Here is an 18,152-nt window from a genome sequence, read left to right on the forward strand (position 1 = left end):
ATCTGCATCCTCCTGGGGCACGTCTGTTGGCACAGGGAGGAGAAGGTGTTGGGGGACAGCCAGCATTCCTTAACCAAGGGTGAATCACGCCTCACCAGCCTGATTGCCTTCTATAATAAAATGGCTGGATTTGTGGATGAGGGAAGAGCAGGAGACATCATTTGCCTTGGCTTTAGCAAGGCTTTGGACATCGTCTCCCACAATTTGGTATCCAAATTGGGACATTATGGAGTGGACAACCACATAGATAAAAAAGTCTGGTTGATGATAGGGCTCAGGGGGCAGTGGTTCAGGGGCTGTACCCAGTCTGGAGGCCTGTAAAAAGATGGAGGGAAGCGATTGCCATTTCTTGCTCGGTGCTTAGGCCACATCTGGAAGACTGCTCTCTTCCACCATCACACGGTTGGTTGCTCCATCATGCTGTGGGTCTTTCCAAAAGGTCTCTCCTCCCTCCAGGAAGGGGAGAGGGGCTCAAACACAGCCTGCACCGGGTGAGGAGAGGCCCAGAGGAAGGCCAGGGGTGCTTCAGGGCTGTGGAGGAAGGAGGTGTGTGCTTCCTGCTATGGGTGGAGAACACCAATTCCCGCTGGTGCCAAAGTCAATTAGCAAGTTGCTGCCCATTGTGAAGGAAGGACGTATTGTGTCCCTTCATCCCCTGCTTGCTCGTTAGCAAAGCAAGCAAGCCAGCTGGCGACACAAATAACACAGGCAAGGATGGAGGAGACAGGGGTTGGAGGCCCTTGTAGTGAGAGGAAAGTTGGATGCGGCACTACCTGACTTACTCTGGGCAAGGGGGACAAAAACGTTGGACTGAGACCCAGCGTGAAGCTTCTCTGAGTCCTGGTGAGCACAGAAGTAGTGCAGAGACTTTCCTCTGATACCTTCCCTTCCTGCCTTTCCTCTGATACCTTTGTCCCACGTCTAGCCCCTGTGAGCTGACGACACAGTTCAAAAGCTCCCGCTCCGCTCAGGAAGGAACAGGACATCCAAAGAAAATCGGGACTGGGAATGGTGAATGAAGTCAGCTCTGATGTGGCCTCATAATACCTCAGCTGGAAAGGATAAAAATGTATGAGTCTGGAAGGGAAGGTAGAAACACAAGGTCTGTAGACATGCCATTAGTGTTTTAGGTGATAAACTAATTAAACATAGTAAAGTTAGGAGTGGTTCTAAGGTGGGTGATTTGCATTCCATTTCACTTATGGTTTTGGGCTTGGCCCAAGTTATTTAGGGATTCCCAGTAACAATTCCAGGAGAGCCGGAGTGGGAAAAAGTGAGTCAGTCCCAGAAGAAAAAAAAAATGTCCTCAGTGCTAACATATACCTTTATAGTAGTCAGAAGTGTTTTTTCTTCTTCTGTTCTGGAAAAAAAGGCCAGGAGGCCTTTGTGTGGGACAAAGTGCCAGGTTTCTTCAAGCAGGTGTCACACTGGCTGGTGAAGACTTTGCACAAACTGGATTCTCAACATTTCCCATCCACCTTGCCAGGGTAGGAGAATAAAGAGAGCAGCATTGACCTTGGAAGAGCTAGGGAATGCAGAGCTGAGAAAAATTGTCCTTAGACTTCTGGGGAACAAATCCACAGTGAGAGGCTCTCTGAAAATAAATGGCAGAAAGGATTCTTTAAATTTCTTCATCAAGTATGGGTTTGGAATGGTAGGACTTGCAGAAAAGCAGCCATATGCTTGCTGCTCCAATAAAAAGGTACACAACTAATTCGTGTTAAAATCAAAATTAGAATTGTGATCATGTGACAAATTACCCAACCCCAACGTTTACTACTGAAGCATAAGTGCTAATGGCTAGGATATGACCTATATTCCACAGTGCCACTCTAACAGATGACATAAGACCAAAAAAAAACCAAAGGTCTAAAAGCTTTTTTTACAGTATTATCATTGCTACTTACTTTTAAGTCTGATCAAATATACATTACCTACTAAAGTGTCCTTAGGAATACATACCCCCAATTTAACAGCACTAGTTCCTTCCACACACTTATAGGAATAATTAATTGCATGCAGCGCCCTGTAGAAAATAACACGATGTAACATGGAGACCTGTAGCTGAAGACCCGTAAAGCTACATCTCAGCAGTGTAATGCCACAGATTTAAAAATAAGCAATTTCTTGGAGGGAAAGCTTGAGAATTGCACCTTTGAGGGCAATTGTAGTCATGGAACAGCAGTAATCATGTTTTACACAGCAAAATGTGTTTCCATGGAATAACTGATGTTCACCTAAAAGGGCAGTGTTGCAATTTTCACAAGCACAACATCTTAGTTTTGAAATGTTTCATTTCAAAAATTCATGTCAACAAATGTTTTGGCGGCATGTTGGTTCCTTTGTTTTTTTGTGGGTTGTTGGCTTCTTTTTTTTTTTTTTTTTGAGGGGGTGCTGGTGGTATTCTGGTGAATGCTGCCCTCAATACATACACATTGCTTATACTCCTGAAGGAAATGCAGTCAAAATGACCTCTGCCAGTGCAGTAAAAACAAATGGTTAAAGCAGCGTGGTTAAATTCACCCTGTGGACTGAAATGGGAAGGGCACAGCCACTTTCCAGTGTTAGCAGATTTTAAGCTACACAGTCAAAAGAATTCACAGCTCCAGCTCTGGCCTGCGCTTCCCTACGAGCACTACGGAAATTGTATCCACCTACATCTCATCTTCAATCTGGCCCGTGTCTTAAAACCCAGGAGACAGTCCTATTTTTATTTATTTATTTATTTATTTTACTTTTTCCTCAGGCTTCCTTTCCGTACTCGGTCTTCCTTTTCTTTAGGTGGACTGGGAAGAATGCTGTGCATTTAATTTATCAGATTTCTGATTTTCAAAGTTGCTAGCAGATGCATAGAATTTCTCAATTCAGGCCAGAAAGAAAAAAAAAAAAAACACACACACACTTTTCTTATAATGATTTTGCTTTTGACACTAAGTAGGTGCACAAGAAATTGAGGTCTCTGTGAGAGATAAAGAAAGGAAAGAACCATTTTCGCAGCAAATGTATTTTAGAAGAAGGAAAGTAAAAAATAGAAATGAGATTTCAGAAACCTCTGGTTTATAAGATCTGTCATATAATAAAGCAGTTGGAAACTCAAACAATGCAAAATAACTATGCTCATACAATGCACCATTATTTGAACAACCAAGAAGTTTACTGTGTTTTAGACGATCTTCATACTGTTGCTGGCAGCCTGGATATGTTCTTTAACATTCTTCCCATTTAACAAAGAGAAAAAATATTAGAGCCACATTTTTCAAAATCTCCAGGTTTAACTCAAAATGAAAGGCAAACCCCAACATAATTGAATGCAGAACTTTAAATTCCATTTCCATGTTTAAACAATGACATTCTCTTGCTCAACCACTGGTAAATAACATTTGTTGCCCATTTACAACTAGGGTATTAAAAAAAGAAATAGGATGTCGTGGTTCCTAATTAGAACATTCATTTGAAAGCGTTGCCAGTCTTCAAGATAAATGCATGGCTTTCTCTGTTTTCCTACAGTAACTATTTTATAGCTGAGATGGATGTGTCACTGACATCTCTGAAACTATGTCGACATTTACTTGAAGTCATACCGAGCCCTTTCTTGCAAACAGTCCAGCTGAGGATCAAAGGAGCCGGATTATTTGAGGACTGAAACTAAGCAAGTTATATCAAGAAGCTGCTGTTCTGCTTGTTCTCTGTTCCAGAGGACTACAATTAGTCTTTCTTTAGACTCAAACCAGGAGAAATTTCAACTCCCTTCACTCTACCAGTTGGAAGACTGGAAACTCAAGGAAAAAAAAATCCCTTCTTTTTTAGTTTTGAATTTTGTTTCTCTCTGATAACAGCCTGCAAAGCAGTATTGTGCCGTGGCATTACGACCACATTCATTTCAGAAATATTTTAGAAAATGATTGAGACTATTTATTTAGTAGTGCTGTAACGTGTAAGTGAGTCTGTATTACTCACAGTGAGTATATGCTTTGCTGTGTTTAATCCTCATGTCAACGCAACCCCATTATTATAAATCAAACCGAGGATTTGACAGACTGCTTCAGTCACATCTTGCTCACTGCTTGCTGTAGATGTTCGCTGGAACATCTACAATGTGCCGTCTGTAAAATGAACAAATCCCAACAGATTATTTTACTTCATTTAACAGCTGAGCACATCCCGGTGCAACATCAAAGATGTTTTACCTTTTTTGTTTTCACTAATGAACTTACTATCATATGCGATATCTGTGAAATTATAGTGGATCATTAGAAATGTATTTAAAACATTTATAATTCACTAATATGTAAGCTCTTCAAAAGGAACTGTACAATCTTATCGGCAAGAACTAAATACTCTACTTAAGAGGCACATTCCTTATCTGCTGTTTGAACTAAGAAAGGGTGGGGACATTTCTCAACCAATCACCCATTTAAAATGTTTCCAGATGGAATCACACCTGATGGTTTTACACTTCAAAGTGTAAATTACTGCAGTGAAATCTATTTCATAATGGAGCAAAACAAAAGCAAAACTAAACGTACACCATTTTGGCCAGTAATATATTCTGTCGTGATATCTTTTCTTTCACACATCCAGGAACTGTAACGGGGGCTCGACTTGGAAAAGATTTCTTAAAGACACCATTTTCTCAACATTTGTTTTAAGTTACTCATTGCATGTTTTATTTTTCTTTTTTTACTGCTTGTTTTAAAATTACTGGTCTGTTTGTTTTATCATGTCTCAAGGAAACACAAGCATGTACATGTAATAAAACTGTTATGTTACTTGTTTGTGCACTTTGCATGCTAGCTGACTAGGCAGGCAATTATGCTAATCTAACTGCTGAACGTATTTATGACGTGCTGGAGTTACAGCCACACCTGTCTCATGACAAGAAAACAAAGTTTAAGAACAACAGCGCTGCTTAAATCCGTGCAAAACTTCGTAGGAAAGTTCATAGCTGGCAGACCCTTTCCACTCCAAACACCCCACTCCCCAAATATTTGATCTTTGGGATGTCTGATCCAGAAATCACTGGGGAGGACTCACTGCTGAGTCACAGGCAGTATTTTGAATATTGCTTTGACTACTTCGCTGTCTTTGGGCGATCCAAGGGCTTGTTCTAAGAAGGGAATTTCAGGGAAATGCAACTGGAAAGTTCAGTCATGTCACACCTCCTGTACTTTCATGGGAAAATCCGCTGTTCTGCCCTTTCTAAAAGGGTCTTCGTTTCTTGTGGTAAGAGATAAAGGATCTGCAAAGGATTGGGAATCATGCTGCCAAGGAGTGCAAAAGTAATGGTTTTCTTATCTTTATATTTTGTGTGAAGAAAAGCTGAGAGAGTTGGGCTTATCCAGCCTGGATAAGAGAAGGCTCCGGGGAGACCTTCCAGTATCTAAAGGGAAAGCTGAAGAAGGACTTTTTACAAGGGCATGTAGTGATAGGACAAGGGGTGATGGCTTTAAGATAAGAGAGAGTAGGTTTAGATTAAATACAAGGAAGAAATTCCTCATTCAGAGGTTGGTGAGGCCCTGGCACAGGCTGCCCAGAGAAGCTGTGGATGCCCCATCCCTGGAGGTGTTCAAGGCCAGGCTGGATGGGGCTTTGGGAAACCTGGTCTGGTGGGAGGTGTCCCTGCCCATGGCAGGGGGTTGGAAAAAAGTGATCCTTAAGGGTCCCTTCCAACACAAACTCATTCTGTGATTCTGTCATTTCCTATTCTGCACCCAGGTCAGACACACAGTCCTGGCACTTTCCTGAGCAAACTGGCTGAGAATGGGGCTTGGAGGTGCTGAGATACAGAAAAAGAGCAAGTTTTAGGGGTGGTGGTGGTAAATTATATCTCCCAAGAGATGCTAGACTGGTTACCTTGCCTAAATGTCAGAGGAAACAGGAGAAGTGTTGGGTCTGTAGGCATCTCCTTTTGTAAGCACCTTGGACACACAGTCTTGCCCTCATGCCCGGTTACCTCAGGGCTAAACTCCACATAAATCTGGCTGCTCGGTGCCAACCACTGGCAGACACAAGTGCCTCTGTGCTCAGTGCCCTGCTCAGACCCCTGGAATAATTGCTCAGAAGCTTTGGGGTGTCAGCCAATGGGAAACAGTAGGCACTGGGATTTAGGTGGAATTTAGGCCAGCAGAATCTGGGACTAAGATCAATATTTAGATTAATTGAAGGTGTTATTCACCCCTCTCTCTCCCCCATTTCGGGTAAAACAGCAATCAGTCTTTTCATCCTTCTAGAGCTCCGAACATTTACGTAACCGGGAACAAAGATACCCCAACCTCCTTCAGGCTTCCCACAATCAGTCCTACCAGCTACCCCCCGGACCCCAATCGCGTACGGCCTAGCAGCGATGCTCAGGGCACAGCTGAGTGTCTGTCAGCTGGCCAGGCTCGCACATGCCTCGGAGTGCATCTCTGGTTTCCTAGGGAACCTCTCCCGGCTCCTCTTGCGATGTTCCAAGGCGCCCAGGAGACATTTCATTGCCGCCACTGTTCATGGCTTGGTGCGCCCCTGAGTAATCAGCACATCAAAGGGGCATTTGCATTTTTTATATTCTTAAGTTTCTAAAGTGGTAAAATGAATTGCTGGCCGTACAAAGCTGAGCATTCTTCTAGCTGTAAAACTCAAGAGCCTTGCTCAGAAGCCTCGAAATCATACCTTATTCCTCTCACCTACGCTGCCAGTATGGGCTGCTAACTGGTACGGCTGATTTCCATCTTATTATGTTGACTGGCAGGCCACCATTCACCCGAGAAGCTACCCGTGATCCAATTTATTTATCTGCTACTGTTCAAAACTAATTATTCCTCAAAGATCCAGGTCTCTCACAGCCCCTATTTCTTGTCATCCTGCAGCTGTAACAGCTTACCTCTTCCTTTCTGTGGTAGGCCAGCAGGCTGAACTTTCTCCAGGGAGTCTTTAATGGATACACAGCATCTTTGCTCAAGAATAGGCTTTTATTTCTTAGAAAAAAAAAAAAAAAAAAAAAAAAAAAAAAAAGGGAAAAAAAATCATTGTTTTATGGCTTAAATCTTTGTAAGCTTTTCTTTCAAAACAAAATATTTGGTAGAGAGCAAATACTTTTAGGAAAGCAAAGGTTTAATTAGAAAATTTTCAGTCAGTCTTCACATGTGTTCACTCATCTGTCTCTAGAGACTCCGAGCCCCCTGTCACAGATGTAGGCTTGATATGCACCTTATCTTGTCTTCTCTACACGCGCTGGTCACAGATGTCTGAATACTACATTTTCCATGGCAGGCTGAGGCTTTAATGCTTTCCCCCGGAGGCGAGATAAGAGCCAGAACATGTGTAGAATGCATTACAGTTTCATTTGCAATCAGCGATGTGTAAAGTTCCTAAAAGTTGTCGACACTCTTATGATATATTCTATCTCCATTAGTGGGAGAGTGGACAGGGATCCATGGTCAGATACGATTTTGTTTGTGAAGAACTTCTTTTACCAACCCAGGACCGTTTTCTGTCACTTCTGTCTCCTGTAATGAAATACCCAGCCTTATCATTTTCCAGTCTTATTCTTCTTTCTTATCATTCATATTTAATGTATTTCTACCTTCTATTTTGTAGCCATTTACATTTTATTGATTCCCAGGCTCAGTTTACAAGTCAGTGATTTATTATCTTTCCCTTCTCTTTGTGCTGACAGAGAAACATCCCTATTTTTCAACTTCAGATTTAGTGGGAGGCAAACATATTTGTGGCTGAAAATGTAAGGTGTGCATTTAAGGTGTGCATGTAATGAATGCTAATTGCTATCATGCAGATTTTTAGAAAAAGAGAGCTGGAAATTCATGGTTAAGGGTGACACCCCAAGAAAAAGAGGCTCAAGAAAGTTGGTATTGGTGTATTAGCCATCATTGCTTAGAGGGCTGTGCAACGTCTGACATAAGAGAGGACGTCAAGGGTTCAGGCCAGATTTTGGAAATGTGGGTGCCAGAAGGTGAGTATTTGATCCAGGGATGAATTTAAGTGCCTCTGAGCTCAAAAATAGCATACAATGGCATCTGTACACAGAAATACAACTTCTTATTTAACTTTACCTTGCAGCTGAGTTGCCGCAACAAACTGGTCTTTGGGCTACGTCTCCAGTCAATCCAGGAGCTGCAGGCTGCTTCCCTCTTGCTAAGCTGTATTTTACTGCAAGCAGCGATCTTAGGAGATCAGCTGTTGGTTCCGTCTTGAACAGCTTGTGCAGGATTTGCTTACCACATCCCTTTTCTGCTGTCAGAGAAAAGGACAGCACACAGACTGGGGCTCAAAGCAAAGGAAGGGCACTCGCTGAGAAGCTCTCAGCCTCAGCACTCGCTCGAGGCAGTTTGGGGGCTGTGGGGAGAGGGTGTTGATGTTCAGGACAGGCTGCACGTCTCTTTTATTTTCCCTGGGGTTTCAGAAAGGATGAGGGTGACAACCTGACAGCATTCCCTGATGTGTTTGAAAGGACTTTTATGCCTGGGCCCCACCACGCTGGGTCCACAGCCTCTGAGCATGCTGCAGCACTTGCCTTTTTCACAGCCTCCCTCACACGTTCCTCAGCTGCAGGCTCTGTCTCTGCCCTAGAAGAAGTGGGACTTTGTGGAGAAATCCTACATCCAAGGCCCACAGCTGGCTGACACCCTCTTTCTTCTGTGTCCTTCCCTCTGCTGGCCCAGCAGCTAAACCAAATCTCTCTGCTCTTCCTGATTCCTCTCAAGTCCCCCTGCACCTCTCTAAATCTCTCTAAGTCTCTCCAGCTCTGCAGTGTTTAGGATCCCAGGTTAATACCTAATCTCTTTGCCCTGCTTCTAGTGAAAGTCTCCTCTCCCAAGCATCCTCCCCGCAAACCAGCTAGGCAGGGATATTTTCCCCACGTCTCACTGCGCCGTTGTCTGGCGTGGTGACTACATCAAAGGAAGCAAATCCACGGGTGGATGAATCGTCACCGAACCTGACCCAGAAATCTTAAAATACACTGCCACAGTAAGTGGGGCCCACGTGCCCGTTTGTTCAGGCCTTCTTGGATAGCAGGAAAAATGTGGATTTTTGAGCTACAGGGGGAAAAAAGGGAGAAGATTCCTTAGGGCACCTCAAGAAGGGAAAAAAAAAAAGAAGACAATAAATTCAAGGCACCGCTGCTCTGTTGTTATACGAGGTCACACTTCACTATGCATGTGGATAAAAGACAACACAGCTTCCCACTTCCCATTCCTGTTCTGCACTGCCAGGTTAATTGTTGTCATTGTATTCCCCACAAGAGAAGCCTCAGCAGTGGTGCCAAATAAACCAGATTAGTGTTCAGGGGCATTTGCTGGAAGTGATGCCAAATCCATTCTTGATCCTAATTATATGAAATATGCTCCAATAATTTTCCACAAGGTGAATAAAAATAATGCCAGAACTGCCGCTTTCACTAAAGCTCAATTAGGAGGCATTCACTAATCCCAAGGCATGTCATAGCTCCTTCTCTGCAATTATATTCTGCTTTTCATAAACTGATGTTTACCTAGAGAAGATGAATATCCTTATTCCTGGCACTGGATGAGGGTGATATCGGGAGAGAGAGAGAAAAACAGAGACAAGACCTGGCCCGCATCCTGAAGTTAGGCGAGCTGACCTTTGGCTTCATTCTCCACAGAAAAGCTGTTGTGTCTTGACAGCTTCAAGCAGCACAGATATGAGATACGCTCTCGAATACAATGTTCATTGCCGAATCTAAAAGAAGAAATGAAAAGCCACTTAGCTTAGAAAATAAAATCAGATTAAACCAATTATCCTTTGTTGGCCGTGGAACATTTCCCGTAGTGTACAATGCTATGTTCTGCAATGAATTTCCGATTTCATAATGACAGATTTGCTGCAACTGACAAATAAAGAAATATGTTTCAGTCATTCACTACCAGCAGTTGCAAATTCAGAGTTTTGTTCAAACTATTGGAAAACCTCATTGTAAAATTGAGGGGCATTCTGCCGGCATATAAGCATAATGAAAAATGTTTTGATTGCCTTCGAAAAAAAAATAGAAATTCTTTACAGCTGACTTGGAAGAGGATGGACAAACACAGTTACCAAACCAATGTGATAACAAATTATATTCATAGTCTGTAGTTGGCTTACAGAATGGTGTCATCTTGCAGGATGTCTGAAGCACAGAACATTTTTTCCCTTTTCCAATAAAACTCCAGCTTTCTCCGTTTTAAGAATATGTGACTTTCCCGTTCTTTCTTCATGCCTTCACTTTGGGGGGAAAGTCTCCCAGCACCAGAGCTATGGAAATTAACATTATGTTTCATGTCTTTGTTTACCCTCTTCCAATTTTTGAAGTTTCTTCCACCTCCAGAACTGCTGGGGAGGCTGTATTTGTTGGTTATCTGATACCTTTGCTAGCCCAAGCTCTGATTTTTGGGATCACGTAATGACTAGTGTACGACAGAGTGAAACCTAAAACTTAAAGACAACAACAAAATTGTTCAGGTGAGTTGGTGGCTTCATGGTGAAAGCATCCACATGCTCACAATGCACTCTGCAGCTGCCAGAATCGATCTCTAAACTTCAGCTGCTAGTTGCACCGGTATCTATCTTCCCCCGTGGGATAAGAGTACATGTGGATTAAGGAAAAAACAGACCCACTTCTCTCTCCTCCCCACAAATGCTGGGTTCTGGTTGCACTCACCCACCCCCAGCACTCCGGCAGGATTTGGGTAAGCAGATGACACACAATAGCTTGCACCCATTCAAACTGAACTGCTCGAACAGAGTATTGTTTTTCCCTTGACAGAAGTCCAAGAAAGATTTCTATTACTTGTTTTTATACCAGGAGTAGGGACAGGAAATGGCTCCTTCTCTGCTTGGAGACTGGTCCCTAAAATCCTGTGCAACATCCAAACCCTTATAAATGCACCGCAGGGGTTTACAGCTGCGGCGTCTCCTGGTATCAAAAGCGTCAAGGCTTTCTGGGTTGCTCCTGTTGTGTTTTGTTCTGCTGACCACATTATCTCCTAATGCAAAGCAGTGCCCTGTGTTTCCAGGAGCTGCAGCGCTGGAAAGTCGCCAGCAGCTGGGCAGAGCTGAGGAGGTGATAAAAGAGGGCTTAAAAGGTCTCCTGGGGGAAGCCTGAAGGAGATGCACGGGAAGGCTTGAGCATGAGGGGGTTGGACTGGGCTCTGTATCAAGGGATGCAGATGGCCCTTGAACTGCCTGTCTGCCTTCCTCGCCACCACTGGATGCCCAGGGACTTCTAAAGCAGAACAGTGTTACACCAAGGGAAGCTGCATTTAACAAGGACTTGGGGCCTGGGGAGTGTTTTTGTTTGGTCGGTTTTAACGAGTTGTTTCAGGACCAGATACGATCTAGCCCTGTCTCTGTATTTCCTCAGATTTCTCACAAAATGTTGACTGGAACGTGGGAGATGGGGGATATTTATAATCTATGGGCTGAGCCTGAAGAATCAATACTGGATCTTGTTGGAAATACAGGTTTCGGGGAGGAAGCTGAGAGAGAGAGGGTTTGGGGAGAGGCTGTGTGATCAATGGACCACCCCTCACTAATGTTCAGGGGCTTGTGACACCCAGGCCTTTTTTTTAACAGTATGGATGGATCAGTGTACAAAAAAAAGCCAGAGGTGGGAAACAGCTCCGTGTCAATCCAACCTGGGGGACAGGCCCATGGCAACCTAGCAGCGAGTTGCATGCATGGAGGAATGCTCACTGTGGGATAAATCTTCCATCCCATCAATATTCTGCTTATTTAGTTAGCTACTGGTGGTGAGGCTGATCTGGAATACCTGCATGCACAGAAAGCAGTATCAATACACTGCGGGATGGTGTTAGAGGAGCTGGCCAAGTGGCGTCGTGCGCCTCTGCGAACTGCATGATGCAACTTGCCTGCGCTCGGCTTCCTGCAGGCTGTGCTAGAATCGGGGTGAGAAAATGTATGCAGGCATGAGGCGAAAGCAGTTGCAGTAAGCATGTTTTCCATTGGAGCAAACGCAGGTGATTAATAGAGCTGAAAAATGGCCTGGGACGAGCAGGCTGCTGTCTCTTCCCAGTGCCAGGAATGAACACTTTCTGTTTGCTGAGATGGAGTGTGTATGTCAATTAATTACCATTTTTCACTTAATTGTACCTTTCCCTAAAGAAATTATTGTGCAATACAACCAGAACTCAAACTGGGTCTGTCACTGCTGAGAGCGTAACATTTGCAATTCCTCCTTGCCTGGTGTCCCATGTTTCTTCAGTTAATGGACAGAAGCACACAAAGGGGAACTCGAGATAGATGTTTCTGCTCCCAGACCTCATCGACTGGCACTCTGCTTTGTTCTTATTTTGTCAAATCTGCTCGGTGTGATGCTGATGGTTTCGTTAGCCAGGAACCTCGGTGGAGCTTGCAGAAACCTGGATGTTTGCATGGGCTGCGCGCTTTCAGTGTGATGGAAACTAATGGAGGCTGTCTTTGCATCTCAGAGGTCACTGGTTGTGATTAAAACCCTCCTAATGAGGAGCTCTTGCAGGCCCATTAAAGAAATGGCCCGCCACGAGTAAGCCACTTTTTCATGTTGCAATCACCGTGTTCATTTTCCTGCCCAGAAAGCAGGGCTCTATTTCTCCCTTCAGCAGATGAGGCCTCAGATTGCATGTTCTGTCACAGAAATGCATTAGTATTCATTTCTGTAAGGACACTTTCTCCCTGAAACTTTTTGAGCTGCAAATGTACTCCGTGGGCCAAAATCGCTCTCTCTTATTGTGCCATGTCCTATATACTCACGGTGCTAGAATTTAGCTTTCTCTCCCTAATTCTATTTACCTGAGCACCCGTCTAAAGAGTGGGAGCAAATAACTAATAGTGTGACGTTCCCTGCAGGATACCTGGTGGAAATAACATTTGCTTTCTTTCTAATAAGCAGCAAAAGTTGTTGGAAGAAAATTAAAGCCTGGAGCACTCTCGGTTTGGTTGTTGCTGTTTCGAACTATTTTTGAATCTCCGCTAACCTTGGAGGACTTCTCAGAGGAACAATTGCCTAAATTAGAATATCTATTTCACATGAAATATTGGGAAAGGAGAGGAAGGGTTATATTAGCTCTTTCATTAGCGCTCACTCCCAGGGTCTGTATCCCAGCCTGCAGCAGAAATGTCAAGAGGAGCAGCTGCTGCAGCGCACAAGCCAGCAGAATATTTCCATCGCTGAACGAGGCGAGGGGGGGCACGGGGGAAGCTGAGCGAATTGCATAAGACACAGACGCTGTGAAGTCGCAGCGGAGGGCTGTGTGTCAGCGGAGATTGAGCCGAACCCTTTATCCGTCCCTTTCCAGAGATTAAGCACTGTTTTCTCCACAAAACATCAAGGGGACGTTGCTTTTGGTGCCAAGCGAGCAAACCTCTCACCCTGTTATGCTGCTTAGTGTTACCAAACAAGTCCCGAAAAGTGGAGCTAATTCACAGCAAGGAACAGAGGATGGGCTTCTACGTGACATTTCCTACGCTCAGGTCTCAGCCGTTCCCAAGCTAGGTGGGCCGTCAGCAATATTATTAGGATTTATCTTTTCTGTAGTGTATTTCTGTGGCTGCACGAGGACAGAATCCAGGTCTTCCTGGGAACTGTTTTGCCTAGTATTTCTTCAAATATTGCTTAACAGTAACACATTGTACTCGTAAAGTATGTGAAAGGGCGGGGTTGTTGCTATGCCTTTTTAGTCGATGTCAGCACGTTGGACTGGTGTCTCACTGTAAAGCTGTCATGGTAATATGCCAGGCTTTGAAAAAAAAAATATTAAGAAGAAAAACACTGGCACTTAAAAAGGCATGCAAAGCTCATAGCAAATCTCTGTGCACGCTCACTGTCGGTACATGCTTTGTTCCATCCCGCAGTCCTTCCCCCAAACTGGTACGAGGATTCATTAATAAACAACCTCCAAAGTGGAAAAAGCAGGCCAGTATGTGGCCTTGGGTATATTCGCAGGCTTTCATGTGACAGAGATACTGCTTTTGGGCAAACCAGGCTGTGGGTGCGTGTCTTCTTTTGGCCAGCTTAGGAGGCCACCACCTGTAGCTCCTTGTTAGCTCCCCACATCTCCTCTACCCAGCCTGGTCTGATGAGGAGTAGGTTGCCCGAGCATTTCCTAACCCCCTTGGGCCATTTGATGAGATGAGTCCTTTTGGCAGGAGAGCTTGGCAACATTTACCCGAGCACCATGGACTCCAGCGTGGAGGCTGGGGCAGAGCTGGGGCTGGTAATTTTTTCTTTCACCTCAGCCACTGTAGGAAGATCTCCTGGACCACAGCAGTTGTGAGGCAGAACATCAGTAGAAGGACACAACTGCCAGGGGCTAGAACCATATCCACAGCCATTTACAGCCTCACTCGTGGTGACTTATTTATGATCAGATGATTTTGCTTACTGTTTTTAATTTCCTATTGGGTCTTGGACTATGTTCTAGGTACCTTGACCCCTCCCTGTCTATTCCATGTGTAGTAAATATCCTCACGGAGCTGCCAGGAGCCCAGTGTTACCCATCCTACTGTGCAGGAACAGCATCTAGTAGGAACTTTTCAGTGTACAGAGTGAATTTGCTTGGACTAATTCCTTATCCCGACTCAGGCTTGCTGCGCCACATCCAGCGTTACAGAGTCATCACCGCAGCACATGGCTATCGCTCTGTGTAAAGTCCTGGTGATTCATCGCCAGGTGAATGTCGTAGGGCTTTTATTTATTTATTTATATCTACGTTGCAGATAGCGGTGATATATCTTCGCTGACCAATAAACGGATTACTTTATATGCGCTCTGACTGCAGAACTGGGAGGGACAGCTGGGCCTTTTGACTGTGGTTCCACACAGTCTCGGGCAAGCAGGTGATAGGTGTTTATGGTCCACAAAGGTCCATAGAGCATTCATTTTCCCCACGCATGATCTGTCTTTTGTATAGATTAAGTTGTTTGTTACTGTAAAGTGACTACCTAAATAGATATTAAGGCTTAGAGATGACAATCATTTAGCCTGACTTCCTCATAATGCTCATCCTAATGCTCATTCCTGCAGTGGAGGAAATTAATCTTTGCTATTAATATTGTCTATTACAGCTAGAACCCAGATTGGTCCATTTGCAGTCCTTATTAAATAAGGACCCCTGCTGGTCCTTATTAGATAGATGAAGGACCAGACTGAAGTTCCTTGTTACTTAAATGAAACACCATGTTTAGCAAAGCTGTTAAATCACAGCTGAAGGCAGACATCTTGATGAATAAATCAGCATTCATGAATAAATAATTGACAAGAGTGCTAAAATGGGATTCTCGTCTTCATGCTGTCTCTGTCCTTGGCCAAAAATTGAGACAGCCTGTGTCAGCTGCAGCGGTGGCCATGTAGGGTCAGGTCTCCAAAGGGGCAAACAGGACTCTAGTAGGACCAACAGAAGCATCTCAGTCTGTGAGGGGCTCCAGCGCTTTTGTTTGCAAAGTCTCTAATGAGTTAAGGAGCTGGAATGAACCTTCACTAGCATGTTTCCCATAGGACATCTAATAACGTGAATCAGTATGGCTGTGGGACACATTCACACTTTGATCTAATAGTTAAAGGCTCAGTGTCCCATTACCAGTTCGTTCCAGGCGGCCGCCTTCCCCTGTAATCGTGCTGGTTATTCACACCAGTGGAGCTTTCATCAGGCAGCCACTTCCCAGGACAATTATTTCCCAATTTGCATTACGAACCCAAAGTAGGTTATGAATATGGCAGCGTTTTTGTGTAGATGAAAAGTTTTAAGAAGAGTGACGCTTGTGGAGGACTCTTTGTGGTTTGGGAGCACAGTGTGCCTGTCCTACCCGAGAGCAGAGAGGAAAGGCTTCCAGTGCTGAACTCCCATGGAGCTTGCTCTGGTGTTTTTTGTCTCCTGCCTAAGCACCACCCGTGACCCGTAAGAACCACTCCGGCGTGCCATCTTATTTTGCTAAATATTTAAAATACCTGTGGTTATGGGGAAGCGCCAGCTCCGAAATCTGCCACTTCAATAGTACAAGTGGTTTTCAGATGCTGGGGATAAGGGCGCAGCTGCTCCGGGAGCCCCGAGTGCTGGTATTCCTAAGAAGTGCAGCCAGCCCCTTACAAGGCCCTCGTGTCTCGAAGCCGCAGCAAAGGGCAGGGGCCGCTGCCACCCGGGAATCAAAGGCTGCCAGTCGGGCGGGCAGAGCCTTTGCAGCACCCCCGGTATCAACACAGGGCTCCGATGGGACTAAAGCGCTGCCAAGCTCTTGTTGTTGCTGTGTTTTTCTGCCCCTGGCCTCACGAAAGGCTTCCCAAAAATATCAGTGCTACTTGCTGTGCGTGCCGGGCCAGCACGTGGCGTAACACGCGGTCCTCTGGGTTTGTGCAGTGTAAGGCTACTCTCGATTTTACTGGCCTATAACTTCGTTAGGTTGGGAAGGACAGAAAGCAAATATTTGCGTGCTATAAAACCAACAGGCACTTTGTGTATAGTCCTGGAAACTGAGGCGTTCCTGGAGTTCAGGGCAGGCATCTGCCCGAGCATGCAGCAGGCCAACTACGTGAGGCATGTAAAAGCCACTCACTAGCATCAAACTCCACAAAATATAGATGTTAAATAGATGTTTCAGACCCAGGCATGCGAAAGGAGCAAGCACACAGCATCAGCATCACGAGGAGGAAGAGAAACTACGTACAATTTGTAGGGAAATTTCTAAAAATCCTGTGTTTGGGTGAGACGGAGCTAGGTATCTGGATGCTGAACCAGCCTGACAAAGCTAGCAGTGGCCGTGCTCCGCAGCCTCTGCCACCCTGCAGTCTCCTGCTCGTCACGACTGCTGCAGCAGAACTTCCCCTGACAGCTCCTGACTCCCTCACCAAATCTTGGTCTCTCTCTTGCCGAGTGTCCCTGCTTTATTTGGGGCATAAAGCACCTCCCCAGGACAGAACCTGTTGTTTGCCTAGCTATGGCATGTGTCTAGGATGCACATATTTGTACTCCCTTAAGAGAGGAAATTGTGCCTGGGTTTCCTGTGTGGTGGAGGAGCTTCTTGAGAGTAAATCATTTTACGTATCTCTGGCAGCAGACAAGCTACACCCAAAAATGTGGGCAGCATCCTGACAGGACACAGGCAATGGATCACCTCTTACCTTGCTTTTCCATCACAGAAGCACCTAAATACTGGGACTGGGGCATTTGGTGGCACAGATGCTGTGTGGTGAGCCCATGAGCCACCATATCAGTGTCTTTTATACATCTTCAGCCATGGGTTTGCTGCAGATGACACTATGTGCACGTGAGGCCACAGGAAGACATTTGGCTTCATCATGCTCTGTTCCTAAGTGATGCTAAAGCCGGCTCCAGGCTTGCCAGATCCCTTTAGCTTAGAGACCTACACCAGCTGTGCAAGCCTCAGCGGGATTGACTTAGACCTTCTTCAACCTTGAGGAGCCAGTTTTACTGCAGACATCTCGGGAAGCCTGTACTAACTAAAAATCCTCCTGTTTAGCCTTTTAAAGGAATTTCAATACATTGTTTTTCTCTTGGGTATAAGATGCTTATAAGGCTTCTTATAACTAACTTCAGTTACTCCAGCATTATAAAGTTGTGGTATATATTTTTCCCTTCTTCTTTTATTGCCCTGAAGGGCTTTTGTGTGTGTTTTTTTGCTTGTTTGTTTGATGGTACCTGCACCTCTGACCTACAGATCAGGCATTCTGGACTTTTCCGTGCCAGATTTCAAGGGGGAGAGGAAATCTGACACAAGCAGAAAAACCCAGCACTGAAGATTTTGCCATCACCCAAAAAAAATGCCAATATTTTGAAGCATAGTCCCAGAGGAAGGTTGTGCTCATCCAAAAATTCTTGCAGGAAATGTTATTGTTCCCTGCGAACTTAAACAGGGAGAAAAATCCCACTGCTTTTATTAATGTGCATGCCACGTGGTTGGCAAGGGCAGATAACAGAGCTGCAGGACAGTGTTTGTTTAACAGAAAGGTAAGCTAAAGTGGGATTGGAGTTCATGGTAATCAGATATTCACAGCTCCCTCTGACCCGGCTCAGGGGCCGAGGAGCTCAATGAGCGCCGGGTGCTGTGCACAGCAGGTAACGCATCTTGCCCAAGTAATCCCCCTGCCCTGAGCATTTTCTGGAGTGCACATCCACAGCTGATTGCACAATCTGCTCTAGGAAGCC

Source organism: Aythya marila, assembly GCF_965140915.1.
Source record: "Aythya marila genome assembly, chromosome: 2".
Taxonomy (NCBI): Eukaryota; Metazoa; Chordata; class Aves; order Anseriformes; family Anatidae; genus Aythya; species Aythya marila.